Source organism: Nomascus leucogenys, chromosome 7b (genome assembly GCF_006542625.1).
Source record: "Nomascus leucogenys isolate Asia chromosome 7b, Asia_NLE_v1, whole genome shotgun sequence".
NCBI lineage: Eukaryota > Metazoa > Chordata > Mammalia > Primates > Hylobatidae > Nomascus > Nomascus leucogenys.
Window position 1 is genome coordinate 94,228,044 of NC_044387.1, and position 17,878 is coordinate 94,245,921.

The following is a 17,878-nucleotide window of genomic DNA, read 5'->3' on the forward strand; positions in this document are numbered from 1 at the left end:
GATATTAGGATGTCAATTTGAGATATTTCTAGCTTTCTGATGTGGGCATGTAGTGCTATAACTTTCCCTCTTAACACTGCTTTAGCTGTCTCCCAGAGATTCTGGTATGTTGTCTCTTTGTTCTTATTGGTTTCAAAGAACTGCCTGATTTCTGCCTTAATTTCATTATTTACCCAGGAGTCATTCAGGAACAGGTTGTTCAATTCCCATGTAGTTGTGTGGTTTTGAATGAGTTTTTTAATCCTGAGTTCTAATTTGATTGCACTGTGGTCTGAGAGACTGTTATAATTTCAGTTCTTTTGCATTTGCTGAGGAGTGTTTTACTTCCATTTATGTGGTTGATTTTAGAGCAAGTGCCATGTAGCACTGAGAAGAATGTATATTCTGTTGTTTTGTGGTGGAGGGTTCTGTAGATATCTATCAGGTCTACTTGATTCAGAGCTGCATTCAAATCCTGAATATCCTTGTTAATTTTCTGTCTCATTGATCTGTCTAATATTAACGGTGGGGTGTTAAAGTCTCCCACTATTATTGTGTGGGAGTCTAAGTCTCTTTGTAAGTCTCTAAGAACTTGTTTTATGAATCTGGGTGCTCCTGTATTGGGTGCCTATATATTTTGGATAGTTAGCTCTTCTTGTATAATTGATCACTTTACCATTAGGTAATGCCTTACTTTGTCTTTTTGGATCTTCGTTGGTTTAAAGTCTGTTTTGTCAGAGACTAGGATTGCAACTGCAGCTTTTTTCTGCTTTCCATTTGCTTGGTAAATTTTCCTCCATCCCTTCATTTTGAGCCCATGTGTGCCTTTGCACATGAGGTTGGTCTCTTGAATACAGCACACCAATAGGTCTTGACTTCCTTTATCCAATTTGCCAGTCTCTGTCTTTTAATTGGGGCATTTAGCTCATTTATATTTAAGGTTAATATTGTTATGTGTGAATTTGATCCTGTCATCATGATGCTAGCTGGCTATTTTGTACAATAGTTGATGCCATTTCTTCATAGTGTTATTGATCTTTATATTTTCATGTGTTTTGCAGTGGCTGCTACAGGTTTTCCTTTCCATGTTTAGTGCTTCCTTCAGGAGCTCTTGCAAGGCAGGCCTGGTGGTTATGAATTCCCTCAACATTTTCTTGTCTGAAAAAGATTTTATTTATCTTTCCCTTATGAAGCTTAGTTTGGCTGGATATGAAATTCTGGGTTGAAAATTCTTTTCTTTTTTTTTTTTTGAGACAGAGTCTCGCTGTCACCCAGGCTGGAGTTCAATGGCGCGATCTTGGCTCACTGCAGGCTCCTCCCCCTGGGGTCTTTTCTTTAAGAATGTTGAATATTGGCCCTCACTCTCTTTTGGCTTGTAGAGTTTCTGCTGAGAAATATGCTGTTAGTTTGATTGGCTTCTTTTTTTAAGTGATCTGGCTTTTCTCTCTAACATTTTTTCCTTCACTTTGACCTTGGAGAATCTGATGATTATGTTTTTTGGGGTTGATCTTCTCATGGAGTATCTTAGTGGGGTTCTCTGTATTTCCTGAATTTGAATGTTGGCTTCTGTTGCTAGCTTGGGGAAGTTCTCCTGAAAAATATCCTGAAGTATTTTTTACAACTTGGTTCTATTCTTCCAATGTCTTTCGGGTACTCACACCCATCATACGTTCATTCTTTTTACGTAGTCCCATATTTCTCAGAGGTTTTGTTCATTCCTTTTTATTCTTTTTTCTCTAATCTTGTCCATCTGTCTTATTTCAAAAAGATAATCTTCCATCTCTGCTATTCTTTCTTCTGCTTGATTGATTTGGCTATTAACACTTGTGTATGCTTCTCGAAGTTCTTGTGCTGCATTTTTCAGCTCCATCAGATCATCTATATTCCTCTCCAAATTATTTATTCTAGTTAGCCACTCCTCTAAACTTTATCAAGTTCTTAGCTTCTTTGCAGTGGGTTAGAACATGCTCCTTTACCTCAGTGAAGTTTGTTATTACTCACCTTCTGAAGCTTACTTCTGTCCATTCGTCCATCTCATCATCTGTCCAGTTTTGTGCCCTTACTGAAAAGTTGTTGTGATCATTTGGAGGAGAAGAGACACTCTGTCGTTGGGTTTTCAGCGTTTTTTCATTGATTCTTTCTCATGTTCATGAGTTCGTCTAGTTTCAATCTTTGAGGCTGCTGACACTTGGATGAGATTTTTGTGGGGACTTTTTTTGTTGATGCTATTGTTGCTTTCTCTGTGTTTGTTTTTCTTTCAATAGTCAGTTCCCTCTTCTGTAGGGTGGCTGTGGTTTGCTGGGGGTTCAATTCAGACCCTATTCATCTGGTTCGCTCCCACACCTGGAGATGTCACTTGAGGAGGCTGAATGACAGCAAAGATGGGTGCCTGTTTTTCACTCTGGGATATCTGACTTCAAGGGGCACTGAGCTGATGCCAGCAGGAACGCTCCTGTATAGAATGTCTGACAATCACTGTTGGGAATCTCACTCAGTTGGGTGGCACAGCAAGCAGGGCCTGTTTAACGAGGCACTTTGGCTGTCCCTTGCTGGAGGGGGTATGCTGAGCTGGGGGGAAACCCATTCCTCTGGGCTGTCCTGATTCCTCAGAGCTAGCAAGAGAAAAGATAAAGTCTGCTGGTCCATGGAGACTGTGGCCAGCCATCCCTCTAGGGGCTCAGGCCCAGTGAGATCAGAGTTCTGTCCCTGAGCCCCCAGCTGGAATTGGAGTTCCTACAGTGATGCCCTGCAGCCTCAGTGTTGGCTGCCTCCCCCTCCCCCAAGGAGCTCAGATGGCTTAGACCACAGGCAGCTCCAGCAGTAGTTATGGCTGCCCCTCCTCCAGGGAAGTTGGTAGGCTTAGGCTAATCTTAGCTGAGTGGGTGTTGAAAATCTATGTGGCTCTATGGTTGGGGCCCAAGACCCTGGTGGCACTGGCTCTGGAGTGGGACCTTTTGATCTGTAGGTTGCACAGTTCTGTGGAAAAAGCACTGTTTCCCAGGCTGGGTAGCATGCTCACTCACCACCTCCCTTGGCTGGGGTTGGGGGCTCCCCTGTCCCATGTGGCTCTCAGGTGGGCTGCCACACCACATTGCTCTTCCTTCCTCTCTGTGGGTCATGCTAGCTGCCTAGTGAGTCCTAATGAGAGAACCTGGATACTTTGGTTGCCAGTGCAGATTTCACACGCTGTTTTGGATCTTTTCAGTGAGAACCTCTGATGGCTGCTGCTTCTAGTCGGCCATCTTGGGCCCGCCCCCAATTCACCACTCTTTAAATTCCTAATGCATAATTGGTCTGCACAACATAATTCAATTATGTGTGTAAGGTACTGGACCTAAATACTGATGGGTACATAAAATAATTGTGACACTGTTCCTGAAGAAGGAATAATCTTCTGATATGAAGCCAAGGACCACAAAAATTGAAAAAAAAATTGTATGATGATATCTAGCACTTATTTATGTGTTGTTTTGCATTTTACTGTTCATTGCTTTAAGACAAATAACTCACTTCTTGAGGATAGATTCTATGTAGTCTACATTTGAATCCTCAACCATACCTAGCAAGTTCTCAACAAATAGTACAGACTTTTGAGTACTTGTCAACTTATTTTGCTGGCTGAACTTCAATTATTTGTTTAATTCTTGCTATGTGTCCAGTGCTGTACTAGGCATAATATGAAATGCATACCTTTGTCTTTTGCAAAGGGAACACTAACGAACAGGGCAGTTTTGGCAGACACTAAGGATACTCCTTGACTAGACTGGAGTAACAGGCATTCAGGTGAGTAGGAAAAGGGAATACATTTGGAAACATCATGTTGGTCCATATTACAGAAGACCTTGAAAGCCAAGCAAAATAGGCTAGACTTGATGTGGTAAACAGGAAGTCTGATTTCAATATCAAATGAAGCCACTATCAAGGATGAAAAGAAATGTTAAGATTATGTCATCAATTGTTTTTTTAATCATCAATTGTTTTTATTGTGTAATAATTTCATTATTTCACTTCATATTACTTGAGAAATAATAAAATGAAGAAAGAAGCCCTTCTTACCTCTTTGAAGTGAAATATTTGTATTTGTTTTCCTTAATGAAATCCTTAATCTAGCACATTCATGGCATTACTTTTTTTTTTTTTTTTTTGCTTCTCTCCCACACATATATGTCTTCTGGATATAATAGACTCTTTCAGTCATTACTTGTGTTTGTAAACAGCTGTTAAATTCATCATGTCTTAAATTTAAATAATTATTTGAGTTCCATTTTGTCCTCTAATCAATTGACTCATCCATTCATTTGACAAGAATGTAGAGGGAAAATTACATGCAAGGAATCTGCGTTCTGTAGGCAATATTAACAACAACAAAAAAAGACAGTTGAGGACCCTGAGAAGCACCTGCACTGATAATGCATTAGAGGGTGATATATGCCAAGTCTTGTATAGTCTCAAATTTAAGAGTACCATCATAGCATATTGTTTACTCCATAAAATAAAGTAACATATAATTAAAAAGATTTAATCATCTCACTCCTGTATTCATGATTCTAGGTAGAGTTAGAGTTACTTTTTTCATGATACCAAACAAAGCCATTCACATGGATGTTGGGCAGTTGGCTAGGTTCACTCAGTGGTACGACTTTTGTTCTCAAATGGCCGCTCTGTTTTAAAGATTCTGCCACAATAACTTTCAAATGACCACATGTCATGGAACATTGCTATCACTGAATATAGTAAAACCCATAAAGGTGAAAGCTGAGAATTTTTAGGTCTACTGAAGTGAGGAATAAGGTTGTACTTGCACAGAATGACCCAATTATAATGGGCTCTAAAATGCATTCCAGGAAATTCGTATATAATGGGACAAGTAATGGGGAGCTACTGCTTGAGCAGAAGTAGAACATAGTCAATACATTTGGCAATTGCAGGCTAAATATTATTGAAGTAATATAGTCAAGAAGAGCAGGAAGAAGACTAACACAGTGGTTCTGGCATGATGTGGTTAGATAGCTATCAGAATATTAGCAGAGAAAATAGTAATGCAAACATAAAACAGTTGCAGTGCTGACCCTCCAGGGGCTTACAGTCCAGTGGGAGAGACAGGCACATAAATAACCTAGTACAACAAAAGAAATGATCAGTGAGAGATATAAACTGGAGCCCCTGGGAGCATAGAGTATGGCTGAATGTGGAGTAAGGAGCTCACAAGTCATCAAAGCAGTGCATGGTACAGATAGGGGATGGGGAGCATTCTGAGCAGAAGCTGCTAGTGGAATGCCGGTAGATAAGTCTAGGTGCAAGTCCTGATGGGACTGGTGTTTTTGCTAAGTAGCTTGTCCTATAAATCGAGCCATATCACAAATTAGAATCATGTGATTCCATTTGTATTTTAGAATCATCCTGAAAGTAGTATGGAGGGAGCACTGCCGAGAGCAGCTCTGTCAGGAGACCCTAACCCAGTGGCACTAGAGGAATTAAAGACACACACACAGAAAATAGAGGTGTGGAGTGGGAAATCAGGGGTCTCACAGCCTTCAGAGCTGAGAGCTGAGATCATCGAACAGAGATTTACACACATATTTATTAATAGCAAGCCAGTAATAAGCATTGTTTCCATAGATTATAGATTAAAAGTATTCCTTATGGGAAGCAAAGGGATGGGCCAAAATAAAGGGATGGGTTTGGCTAGTTATCTGCAGCAGGAGCATGTCCTTAAGGCACAGATCGCTCATGCTATTGTTTGTGGTTTAAGAACGCCTTTAAGTGGTTTTCTGCCCTGGGTGGGCCAGGTGTTCCTTGCCCTCATTCCAGTAAACCCACAACCTTCCAGCGTGGACATCATGGTCATCATGAACATGTCACAGTGCTGCAGAGATTTTGTTTATGGCCAGTTTTGGGGCCAGTTTATGGTGAGATTTTGGGGGGCCTGTTCCCAGCAAGCACAGATGGAAGAAAGAATCAGCATGTCTAGAGGCAAGAGGACCCATGTGGAGAGAATAGCCTAGGTTGTTGGGATTCAGTAAAGTGTTGCTGCATGAAGAGCTCCAAGAACAACCTCTGGTATGTAGTAGGCTCTTAATTAATGTAGGTTCTAGATTTACTATTATTAGCAATCGATTAGTCCTATTTGTACTATTACAACAATCTTGGTGAGAAATGAGAAATTATTAGAACATGTGTCAATGTTCCAGAGGTGGTGATGGGGAGGAAATCTAGATTCTGGAACTATCAGGGTGTGGGGTGGGAGAAACTTGAATTAGGAAGATTCTGCTTAGATGATGGGGCAAGGCAGGAGGGGTCTGGGATGTGCTTTGAGACTTTGAATCATGGCCCATTAGTGGGTTGTGAAATCAATCTAGAGGGTTATGACTGGAAATTTAAAAAAAAAAGAATAGAATTTTATTTATTATTATTATTATTTTTTTTTTGAGACGGAGCCTTGCACTCCAGGCTGGAGTGCAGTGGCGCAATCTGGGCTCACTGCAAGCTCTGCCTCCCGGGTTCATGCCATTCTCCCGCCTCAGCCTCCCGAGGAGCTGGGACTACAGGCACCCGCCACTGCGCCCAGCTAATTTTTTGTATTTTTAGTAGAGACGGGGTTTCACCATGGTCTCGATCTCCTGACCTCGTGATCCGCTAGCCTCGGCCTCCCAAAGTGCTGGGATTACAGGCGTGAGCCACTGCGCCCGGCTAAGAATAGAATTTTTAAAAATTTCACAGAGTCTCACACATTTTTTTAAAACTTTTATGTGAGTGGTATATGCAAAAATATTTTTGGTGTGTCTAGAGTGTATCCAGGCACACCCAATAGGCCCAGGTCTGCATCTGCCTGGATGACTACTGTCCTCTGCAAGGCAGATGGCTCAGAGCAGACCAGAGCTCATGATCCCAGCAGTCATGCTGATTTCAAATCAGAGAATGAGGCTCAGAAGCTGAGACAAAGCATTTTATCCCTTTCTTTCAAACTTGCATATTAGACAAAGCAATCTTCTTCATAGATTATAGGTAACAAAGAGAGGATAGAATTTTTTTGTGGGAAAGTTCATATGATACCAAGAGGAACTAGGAACATGCATTCTTCTCTAATAGATAATTTATCTTTCCCTGATTTTTGATGATTAAAAGACACTAGGGCAAATTCATTGTTAAAATTTTTATTTTTATGTAGATTGGCACTAAAATGGACTTATAATGGCAGTTTTGTGAGTTCAGAAATTCAACCCAACATCACTATTCTAAAACCTTGGGACAACATTTCCTTCCATGGTGCTATGGTTTGAATGTGTGTGTCCCTCCAAAATTCATGTGCTGGAACTTAGATCTCAAGATGATGGTGTTAAGAGGTGGGGACTTTTAAGAAAGATTAAGTCACAAGCGCTCTGCCCTTAGGAATGGATTAGTGATTTTATGAAAGAGGTTGAAGGAAATACCCTAATGTCTTAGACTTCTGCCTTCTGCCATGTGAGACACCTCACATGGCACCTTTTGGAAGCAGACATCAGCCCTCACAAGACTTTGAATCTGGCCAGAAGTGATGGCTCATGCCTGTAATGCCAGCACTTTGGGAGACCAAGGCGGGTGAATCACTTGAGGTCAGGGGTTCGGGACCAGCCTGGCCAACATGGTGAAACCTCACCTCTACTAAAAGAATACAACAATAACAAAAAATTAGCTGGGTGTGGTGGCACACGCCTATAATCCTAGCTACTTGGGAAGCCGAGGCAGGAGAATCACTTGAACCCAGGAGGCAGAGGTTACAGTGAGCCAAGATTGTGCCACCGCACTCCAGCCTCGGGGACAGAGTGAGACTCTGTCTCAAAAAAAAAAAAACCCAAAAAACATTGCATCTGCTGACACCTTGGTCTTGGATTTCCCAGCCTCTAGAATTGTGAGAAATAAATTTCTGTTCTTTATAAAATACCCAGTCTTCAGTATTTTGTTATATCAGTGAAAATATACTGAGATTCATAAGGAAGTAGTATTTTGTTTAAGAGTAAGAAATCAACAGCTTGTACAACTGTTGGCTTTCCTGTTGCTAAAGATATTGGTCCAATCACCATTTTACTGTTCTGAGATCAAACATCATTATGAGACTCAAAGAATAAAAACTGAACTTAACCATTTTAAAAATAACTTATGGCCAGGTGCTGTGGCTCATGCCTATAATACCAGCAATTTGAGAGGCTGAGATAGGAGGATCACTTGAGCCCAGGAAATTTGAGACCAGCCTGGGCAAGATAGAGAGACCCCATCTCTACAAAAACAACAAATTTATAATTGTATACTGTGACAGCATTTCCATGTCAATAGTACCAATTTACAACATAAACCCAGGTTCTAACTGAGGAAAGTCCAAAACTGTAACCTCACAGAGCCAGTAGGGTACTGGAGTGGGGGAAAGGAATGAAAGGACATGAGAACTGATTGACTCTAGCAAATGATTTCCAATTTCATAACCTGTACATAGCTCCAGGATTCTTTTTTGACTCTTTCTTCTTCTTAACCCCAAATGCAGCTGGTTTCCTATTGATTCTTTCTTTGAAACACCTCTTAATTTAGTCTCATTCTTCCTCTTCACGACAACATGGAGCCTAGGCATGAATTCTCCTGCGCTTGGATCATGCCTCCACTTTCTGCCTTTTCCGGGTAGTCCTTCGTCAGACCCACAGGCCCTCTTTTCAGGGGGCTATTTCAATGAGATTCTTTGCCTTGATCAAAATTTCTCAATGAATTTCCTTTGCCCACATCTCAAACTCCTAATTCTACCTTCAAGATCCTTCACAAGCTTTCTCCTTTCAAGACTCATTTCCAACCTCTTTTCCTGAGATCTCCATTACACTCAAACTTACCATCTCTCAAGTAAACCTTGTCTTTTCCTTCCTCCAAGCTTTTAAAAGCTGATATATATGTTGCAGCTCCTGGAATACCTCCCTGGTTGCAACCACGGATAAGCCATAAATCCTGTCTGGTACAAGGGAGGACATGCATTCATTCATTTGTTTTAAAGTGCCTCCTGTTCCTTGTATTCTTTCTCTTCTACCTCATGCTTTCTCTGTTCATCATCTGTCTCTCAACCAGGCTTTTAAACTCTTTGAGGTCAGACAGCATGTGTTCCTTCTTTTTAATTCTGCGCATTTTTTTTCTAGGATGTACTTTATATAGATAATTTTGATGGATGATAGTGCAAAAAGAAAGTCTTTTCTGGATATTTTCTTGGTGTAAATGAGGTCACCCTAATAGCATCTGTAATCACTCTGAAGTCCTTCAGCCCATTTAGTTTGAAAAATGTTTTCCTAAAATGAAAGTTCTTTCTTTCTTTTCTTATTTATTTTATTTTTTTTTTTAGTGCACATCATCGTCATTCATCTCGCTTTTCCTTCTAACATCAAGGATCTATACAAGGCTGTTGATCCCCACTGCTGCATATTTCTCAGATCTATCTGAGGTCCCAGATCCCACTGCCTCTTCATCCTCACAGCCACTGCTGGGTCTGGGTCCTCATAACTTCTATCTGGAAGTTTCAATACAGTCTTTCTCGATGTGCTCCACACTGTTATGGGAATGAATTTTCAAACACCCCTGTTTTGAAGATAGGGTGCTTCCAGGGTAAAGCATAAAGTTCTCCAGGGAGGCATCAGTGCAGTTGTATACAGACAGCACAGCGTTTCATTCCTGCGAGGCCACTTACACCCGACTGAAGATGGGAAGAAGAGAAGACAAGGACGAATGTAGGAAACTGTCAGTGAAATGACAATGTATGGATGGCAAGAGAGAAAGAATAGTCAGTGATGGAAAAATAATAACAGCTTTGGGCTTTTGAGTTTGAAAATGGTGTGTAGGGTGAGACAACAATAGGAGACTTCTAATAAAGAATGAACAAGTAGTTCTACTTGCTCAATGAATGTGAATCTGGTACATACATTTGATCCTTAAAATATTCTCACTAAACTGGTATCATTTAATGGAACTGTTTAATGTTATCCTGGGTAAGTTACTCAATTTGCCTTAGCATCTCATCTACAAAATGTGGATGAGTACCTACCCCCCAGGGTTATGTCAAAAATTAGATAAGACGAAAAGTAAGTTATAGTATTAGAATGGCACCCGATACATAGTTCGGAATTTTTTTAAATGCCAGCTATTATGATGATAACCGTGGTGGCTTACAAGACCTTTGACCATCTGGCTTCCCTCTCCAAGCATGCCAAATTAATCACACTTCTTAAACACATCTCTTGACCAGGGTGTTCTCACCATGCCCTTTCTACAAACAAAAAGTAAGTACTCTTCTCATTCTTTAGAACCAATTCTAAATTCTCCCTCATATGAGAATTTCCTTATTATTCCACCTGGTATGAATGATTTCCACTTCCAGGGTCCCCAAGACTTTAATATCATTTCTGGAGCATGTGTGATTGTATTGTAATAATTATAATGATACTATTATGCCATTACATGTTATGGTATTCAATACAAAGAATTTATTGATGACAAGAAAAATGCCCATTAGAAAATTAGCCTTATTGTTTTGTTTTCTCACTATAAAATATGCTCATTGTAAAAAAAAAGTTAAAAGAAATAAAATCAACTATAATGTGATGTTCTAAAGATAATCATCCTGATCATGGATGCATTTACCTAGGGTATTACGCATTTTTACACACATTAGTATTGTGTTCCATGCACAGTTTTCATTTTAGACTTTTTTTTAAGGCTTTTTTTTGTACAGTTTTGATTCTAGGCTTTTTTGTTTGGTTTTTTTGGGGTTTTTTTTTTTGCCTTAAGATCACATCATTTAAGGGTGTATGTCATAACCATTTTGTGTTAGCCACACTATCAAAGCCCTTCTCAGTCATGAAATCTCGAGTACTCTCCTCTTATCCTCATTCCTTCCTTCCTTCATTTAAAGAGGGACTTGAGGATGTTTTCTTTCATGAATTAAAATTTATTTAACCATTATGGTGTCAAATGTTACATTTTCTTTTCTGAAATGGAACAATTCATTGTGCTCACCTAATTGGCATTTCAAATTTTACCTTGGTATCATTTATAAAAGTTCTGCTTGACAGGTTTGACAATACTTAAAATCTGAAAAATCAGGTGGGTCTGGTGTTGCCTACACATGCCACCTTCCAATCATCATTCTTCATTGGTAAGAATAATTAGAGTAATACTGAGATTGAAAGAAAATGTAGCACATTTGTTCTTGGACATAGGACAAATATGCCTGGCAATTGGCTGTTAAAATGGCTACATTTAATGTCAACTGTGTCTTCAGCAGAGTTGAATTCAAATGGAATCACACATTTCTTGTTTCCTTTAATTATTAACTTCGCTTGGGAGTTTAGCCATACCTCTGAGGTGTTCTTTGGTAAGTGTATTCTCATTCTTTATTCTGGATGGGAAAAGTATAGTATCAATATATATATTTTTTAATTTCATAAAAGTAAGGGTATTATTCTTGCCTGCATCTAATAGTTTGTTTTTGGGCTTCTGGTTCATCAAAGAAAGATGTGTGGTCATAAGAGAAATCATGAAGATTAGTTTTATGAAGAATCCTTTAGAGAAAGAGAAAAAAATACTAATATTAATAATAAATTATGAAGGGCACTCTTGTCTGTTTTTGTTTATGTGTTTTAGCAACCCACAGGCATCAGCTGCATTTTTAATTATCTGGGAATATTTTACTCTTGGCTAGCTGAATGGTAGGAATGATTGATGCAACATTTTCTAATTTCCTAGTGTACAGCTGGGGCAAATGTAAGAGCTGATGGAAGAATATCCCCTCTGTAGGATCTGCTGGAGTAGAGAGGCCTCCCTGGGACAAAATAATTTTGCACACTTATCTTAAAGTTGCCACTATCATGAGTGGAAGGCATAACAATATTATGTTAAGATATATTTCCTTTTTCAGTCAATATGGGGACAAAGGAACAGAATAGAGATGAAAGTTTCCCTGTGGCTTTTGGAGTTAACTAAAAGATAGCCCTTAAATGATTGTTTGTGGCAGTGATGTTGTTCATGCTGCTTGGTTAAGGATCTGAACTTTTTTTTTCAAATGCTTATAACTTTTTTAGAAAAATTAACTACTGTCTGAAAATTGGCAAATTATACCTTAGTGTGAGAAAAGATAAGTTTGGAGGAAAAGGAAAGAAGCAGACATGTATGGGCTTTTAGAGGAGTGAATTCTTTTTAAAGAACTTTCTTCGTGCAGGGAGAATTTCTCCATTAAAACAAAATAGGACTAACTGTTAGAATTTCATACTTGCTTGTGCTAATCATGAGATAATGTGCACAGTAAAACTTAACCAGTGTTTGGATGTTAGGGGCCAAATTGCACTAGTTTATTGGAGGAAAATACCTTTACAGTGATTTTACTAACTTACATTTAAATATTTGCTAAAAGGAGGTACCTAGAGATGTTTTAAAAGACTGGAGAAATACAAAGAAATGATCAATTCAGGGTATGACCTTTGCTCTGGATACCTTGTTTTGTTGTGGTTGTCTCTCTCTTTCTTTCTCTTTCTTTCTTTCTTCTTTCTTTCTTCTTTCTTTCTTTCTTTCTTTCTTTCTTTCTTTCTTCTTTCTGCTTTCTTTCTGCATTTTAAAGAAAAGAGTGTTTAGCTGCTGGTTAGTGGATTATACTCTCCCTCTTTTTCAGGGAGGACCAGGGCAAAGGAATTATGATGTGTGCCATATTATAAAAGGAACATTTGCTTAGAAATCTGTAGCTGACATTTTTATGCAGGATCTTGTGCTTCCAAGGCAATGAAAAGCTGAACAATGTTTTCCTTTAGAGTGTAAGGAAAATCTCAGATTAAAATGAACCATACTTACTAGTTTCTAATTATTTTAATTTTATTTATTTATTTATTTACTTTTGAGGCAGGGGTCTTGCTCTGTTGCCCAGGCTGGAGTGTACTGGCACACTCATGGCTCACTGCAGCCTCAACCTCCCAGGCTCAAGCAATCCTCCCACCTCAGCCTCCCCAGTAGCTGGAACTACAGGTGCATGCCACCACACTCGACTCTGGTTTCTGATTTAAAACGACATTTTGGGTTTCTTTCTCCCATGAGGTATTAGTTGGCTACAATTGTATGATTTACATTGCTATAGACCTGGAGTTCACACTAAACACACTCTAGGATTTGGACATACAGGCTTTCTCCCTTTTCTAGAATTTTTTTAAAACATTTCTGGCACTGTTTTAGTAAAATATGAGTAAGTGGTAAGTTTTTTGAGAATTCTGTTAACTTAGTTCCATTAGCTCATGACTCACCTGAAATTGACATGCTTATCTTTAATCTAGATGATTTTAAATTGTCTTGTTTTCTTTTTTGCTCACTAAAGAATCTTATTTTTGTTGACAAATCCAACTCTTCATGCAAGGACCTTGTGGAACTGCCCTCACGTGTTCCACTTTCAATTTTTGCTCCTGCCAGCAAAGGGTTCTGTGGGTAAATGCTGCTGTCTTTTCTCCTCCTCACCCTGGCTTGCTGGTGGGTGGACAAGCAAAGGGCATGGAAGCATGAGGCCCTCAGCTACGGCACAACCCTGCCCATTTGAAGAATATCTCTTGAGGTTAGGATCAATCATCCAACTGGAGTAGTTAGGAATAAAATTTAAATCTCTTCTAAATAGTTTCTAAACACAAATTATTTAGAAATTTCTATTCATTTACAAGTTTTAAAATAATCAAAATGGTACAGATGCTGACATGATCAGTAATTACCACTATTATGAAGAACAAATGAATGTTATAAAATGTGTTTTCATGTTGTTCAAGTTTTTTTGTGTGTGTGTAACAAAAATTTCCATTTTCAGCTGGGTGTAGTGGCTCATGCCTGTAATCCCAGCACTTTGGGAGTATGAGGTAGGCGGATCACCTGAGGTCAGGAGTTCAAGACCAGCCTAGCTAACATGGTGAAACTAAACTATTTCTACTAAAAATACAAAAATACAAAAAATAAACTGAGCGTGGTGGCACGCGCCTATAATCCCAGCTACTCGGGAGGTTGAGGCAGGAGAATCGCTTGAACCCAGGAGGCGGAGGCTGCAGTGAGCAGAGATTTTGCCATTGAACTCCAGCTTGGGCAACAAGAGCGAAATTCCATCTCAAACAAAACAAAACAAAACAAAAAATCCCTTCCATTTTCTTTGTCACAAACATATTAATACCCCAGGTAATAATAGCTCCCTCATTGAATGTTAACTCCCTATAAGCAGGGATTATTATTATTTTTTGTTCCCTTAAGTGTCTTCAATACCTAACAATCACTTATTTATTCAAAAAGCATTTATTGAGAACTTAGTATGCACCAAACCTACCAAACACTGGTAGGTAAGTCTTTAGCAAAATATGAATGACTCCTGATTTCAAGGGTATATAATTTAGTGGGATAAACAGTCATTAAACACATTACCAAAAGAACAAGCAACAAACATACAAGCATTAAGAAGGAAAAAAATGTACAAGAGATTCTGAGAGACATGGTAATTTAGTTTGAGGGAATGGTGGTCAGAGAAGGCTTCTCTATGGCAATGACATTTGAGACTAAGACTAGATAATTATTAACGATTGGTTGGAGAGAAACAGCCCAGAGTGTGGTGAGTAGAAACGTAGCATGAGAAGTGGCTGGAGAGGTGAATGGGGTAATTCATCCAACATTGGGATAAGAACTGGAATGTATCCTAAGTACTAAGAAACTTCATTAAAGATTCTTAAGCAAGGAATGATCCAAGTTGCATTTCAAGAAGATCATCTGGCTGCTGCATGGAGAATGAGTAGGAAAGCAGTAAGAGTAAAATGGGGGAGGAAAATCAAGGGGCTATCACAGTACTTCAGGCAAGAAAACTGTTGACTTACTTCCAAGGGCAGCGGCAGTGAAAATGCCAAAGATGAGAGCGGATGGGTGCCATATGTTTTGGACGTCTCGTTCACAGATCTTGGTGATGGTTTAGATGGAGGAGTTAAGCATGAAAGAGGTGTCAATGATTGCTATAAGGTTTTTAGGTAACCAGGTGGATTCTAGTGTCATTTGTAGAGAAAAGAAAGACTGAAATAGGAGTAAATATGGGGCAGATAATCCTTAGATAAGTTTTAGACATGTTAAATTTGGGATGCATATAGGACATGTAAGCAATGTTGTCAAATAGATATATAAGAGATGTCTGGATAGGATCTGTAAATTTAAACATCCTCAGAATGTAGATGATTTCTAAAACCAGAGGGATGAGTAAGATGGCCTCGTGTAGTGCTTTCAAACTTGTTGGATTGTAGGGATCCCTGGGCAATTATTTAAAATATACATTCCTAAGCTCTACCCAAGACCTACTGAGTAAAAGTTTCCAGGGTTGAGAAGTGGCAATCTGTATTGTTTTGTTTTGTTTTGCTTTGTTTTGTTTTGTTTTGTTTTGTGACCAGTATCTCATTATGTTGCTTAGGCTGGAATACAGTGGTTATTCACAGGCACGATCATAATGTGCTACCGTCTCAAACTCCTGGGCTCAAGTGACCTTTCTGCCTCAACTTCCCAAATATCTGGGACTACAGGTGCCCATTACCATGCCCATCTCAATCTGTTTTTAATAAGCACTCTAGTTGCTTCGTATGGTCAGACAGATTTGAGTAAGATTAGAATATGGACCGAATTTGAAAGAATGCCAGCATTTAAAGGTGTGGGGAGAGGAATGGTGGGGGTGTGGAGACCAAGAAGGAGGATAAGAGCAGAAAGGGAACAACAGAAATTGCAGGGTCTGAATCAAAACTGATGCACTCTGCAAGATGTCTGTTTGCATGAAACAAACAAACAAACAAACAACAACAACAAAAACTGACGCTCTCAAACCCTCTCATACAGACTTAACAGACAGCCTCACTAAACAGCTTTATATTCCCACATTTCATATTACTTTTGGAGACATTAGTATCTTTATTCCATATAAATTATACACACAAGCCTTTGCCATACATTTTACCAAACTAAAATGTATTCAACAGTTAGAATTACTTTTGCTATTTCTGTATTTAAAATATTGTCTCCCTTAAGTAAAACAGTGCCCTGTGAGCCACATAAATACATTTTAACCAATTTGAGAGGCTAGAGATAAAAAAAAATCCTAGCCTCATAAATGGAAGCAGCCCCAGAACTCTTGTACTGACATGGCATTTGACCATCAGAAAGGGATAATTTCAAATCATAAGCAGCAAGTAAGACAAAGCTATGAAGATTTCACATAGGTTGAGACATTATTTTCTGTGAAGTTTAGTATTGTTTTTCGATTTTTGTTGTGGTTTACCTTATTTGCAGCAGTCTTATTAGGAAAACCTAAAAGAGTATGATTTAAAGCTCTTGTTCCTAGCCAAGCCCAGGTCTGAAAGGGAAGAGAAAACATATTTACATTCAGTGTCACAGCCTTAGACCCCAAGTGCAAGTTAGACTAGATTTGTTGAGATCAAAAGCAATTTTTGTAGTTATTTGTTTGCAGATTTACAGTTTAAAGGAAAGAATTAAATAGTATGAACATACACACTGCACTTCCCATGTCTGCATGTTTGTTTGAAATTGCCTGAGTTTATTCTATAACGTTTGGTGGTTCTATTTTCTGCCTTCACTATCTAGTGTTTGTTAAGTGAAGGTGGGTTTAGCTGATCTGTGTTATGTCTGTGTGACATGTATCCTCCTTCTTTTTTGGCTCTAGTCTCCCTTCTGGGTCTTGACTTCTATCACTATTTTGGAAAGCCAGGAAGTCAGCCAGAATAAAATGAAGTCCAGGAGACTTTTTTTTTTTGTATAGCATTTATTTAGGACAGTAATTCCAGTGGCAGCAAGTCCACCATTAGCAAGAATATATTGGCTACTTTTATTATGTAGGTCTGAATTCCTTGTCTGTCATACCACACGTAAACCCAGAAGAAAATAGTTAGCAGATTTATGGTTTGCACTGTCTCTGAGATGTTACTTTGAATATCTGATTCATAATTCTCTGGAGGGAAATCTTACCTCCTGGAAGATCAAGAGGCCGTGATGGCATTAGAAGTGGAGTTGAGCTTCTGTGCCTTGTGAAGCTCATTTCTCCAACCATGGAAGGAGTTTGAACTCTCAAAAACATATCGAAGTATCCTGCCTTTATCATTTTGCCTGCTTAAAATCGCCAATAAAGGCAATGATTAAAAAAATTGAAATTTGAACTTAACATTGTATCGAAAAATCCACCTTTGGGCAATTCGTGGTATAGACATGGACTACTTGATTCAGAGACAGGCCAATGAGGTTTGCATTGACAAAATCTGAATATAACGACATATAGGGCTGTGTCACCATAAGCTTTAGGGAAGAGCTAGTTATCCAAAGGCATCTGGATTTCATGGCAGCAGCTGACCCTATTTAACCTTCAGCATTAACGACTAACACTTCTCATAAGGGCTATTGTACCTCCATGCATTTCATTTACATTGTTCACCTCGAGAAGAACATATGTTATTCCTAGAACTCAAATGGCATTTGTTTAATGAGTGGGGTAGCAAAAGAGGTAAAGGAAAATACTGGAGAACAGAAAGAAAAGTCTTGAATTCTAATATTGACTTTGTTTGGCTTCCTTTGAATTCCTCAGGAAGTGATGGAATGGATGGATGATGAAGCAGTGATGGAAACAGGGCTAAATTAAATTACAAAAATTTGGGGTCTAGTCCTGCCACTGATCACCTCTGAAACTTAGTTTCCATGTCTATAAAACTGAGATAGTAATCCCTCTCCTACTTATTCTACAGGGATTGTGTGAAGATCAAGTGGGATATTTTAGAAAAGAACTATAAAACTAGAAGATTTTATACAAATTTTAAAGTATTTTGACTGAGATAGCCAAGTGAACAACACTTCAAATAAATTAAGAAATTCA

At 38.9% G+C, this 17,878-nt stretch overlaps 1 long non-coding RNA gene across 1 annotated transcript in view; it reads left to right on the forward strand.

Annotated features, from left to right (window-relative positions):
• The first annotated feature begins 10,208 nt into the window (after positions 1-10,208).
• The window catches only part of LOC115835912, a 32,150-nt gene continuing 24,480 nt past the window's right edge, over positions 10,209-17,878 (forward strand). The window contains exon 1 of the long non-coding RNA XR_004030869.1: positions 10,209-10,256. This is a non-coding gene — a long non-coding RNA (uncharacterized LOC115835912). The remainder of the gene's footprint in view (positions 10,257-17,878) is intronic.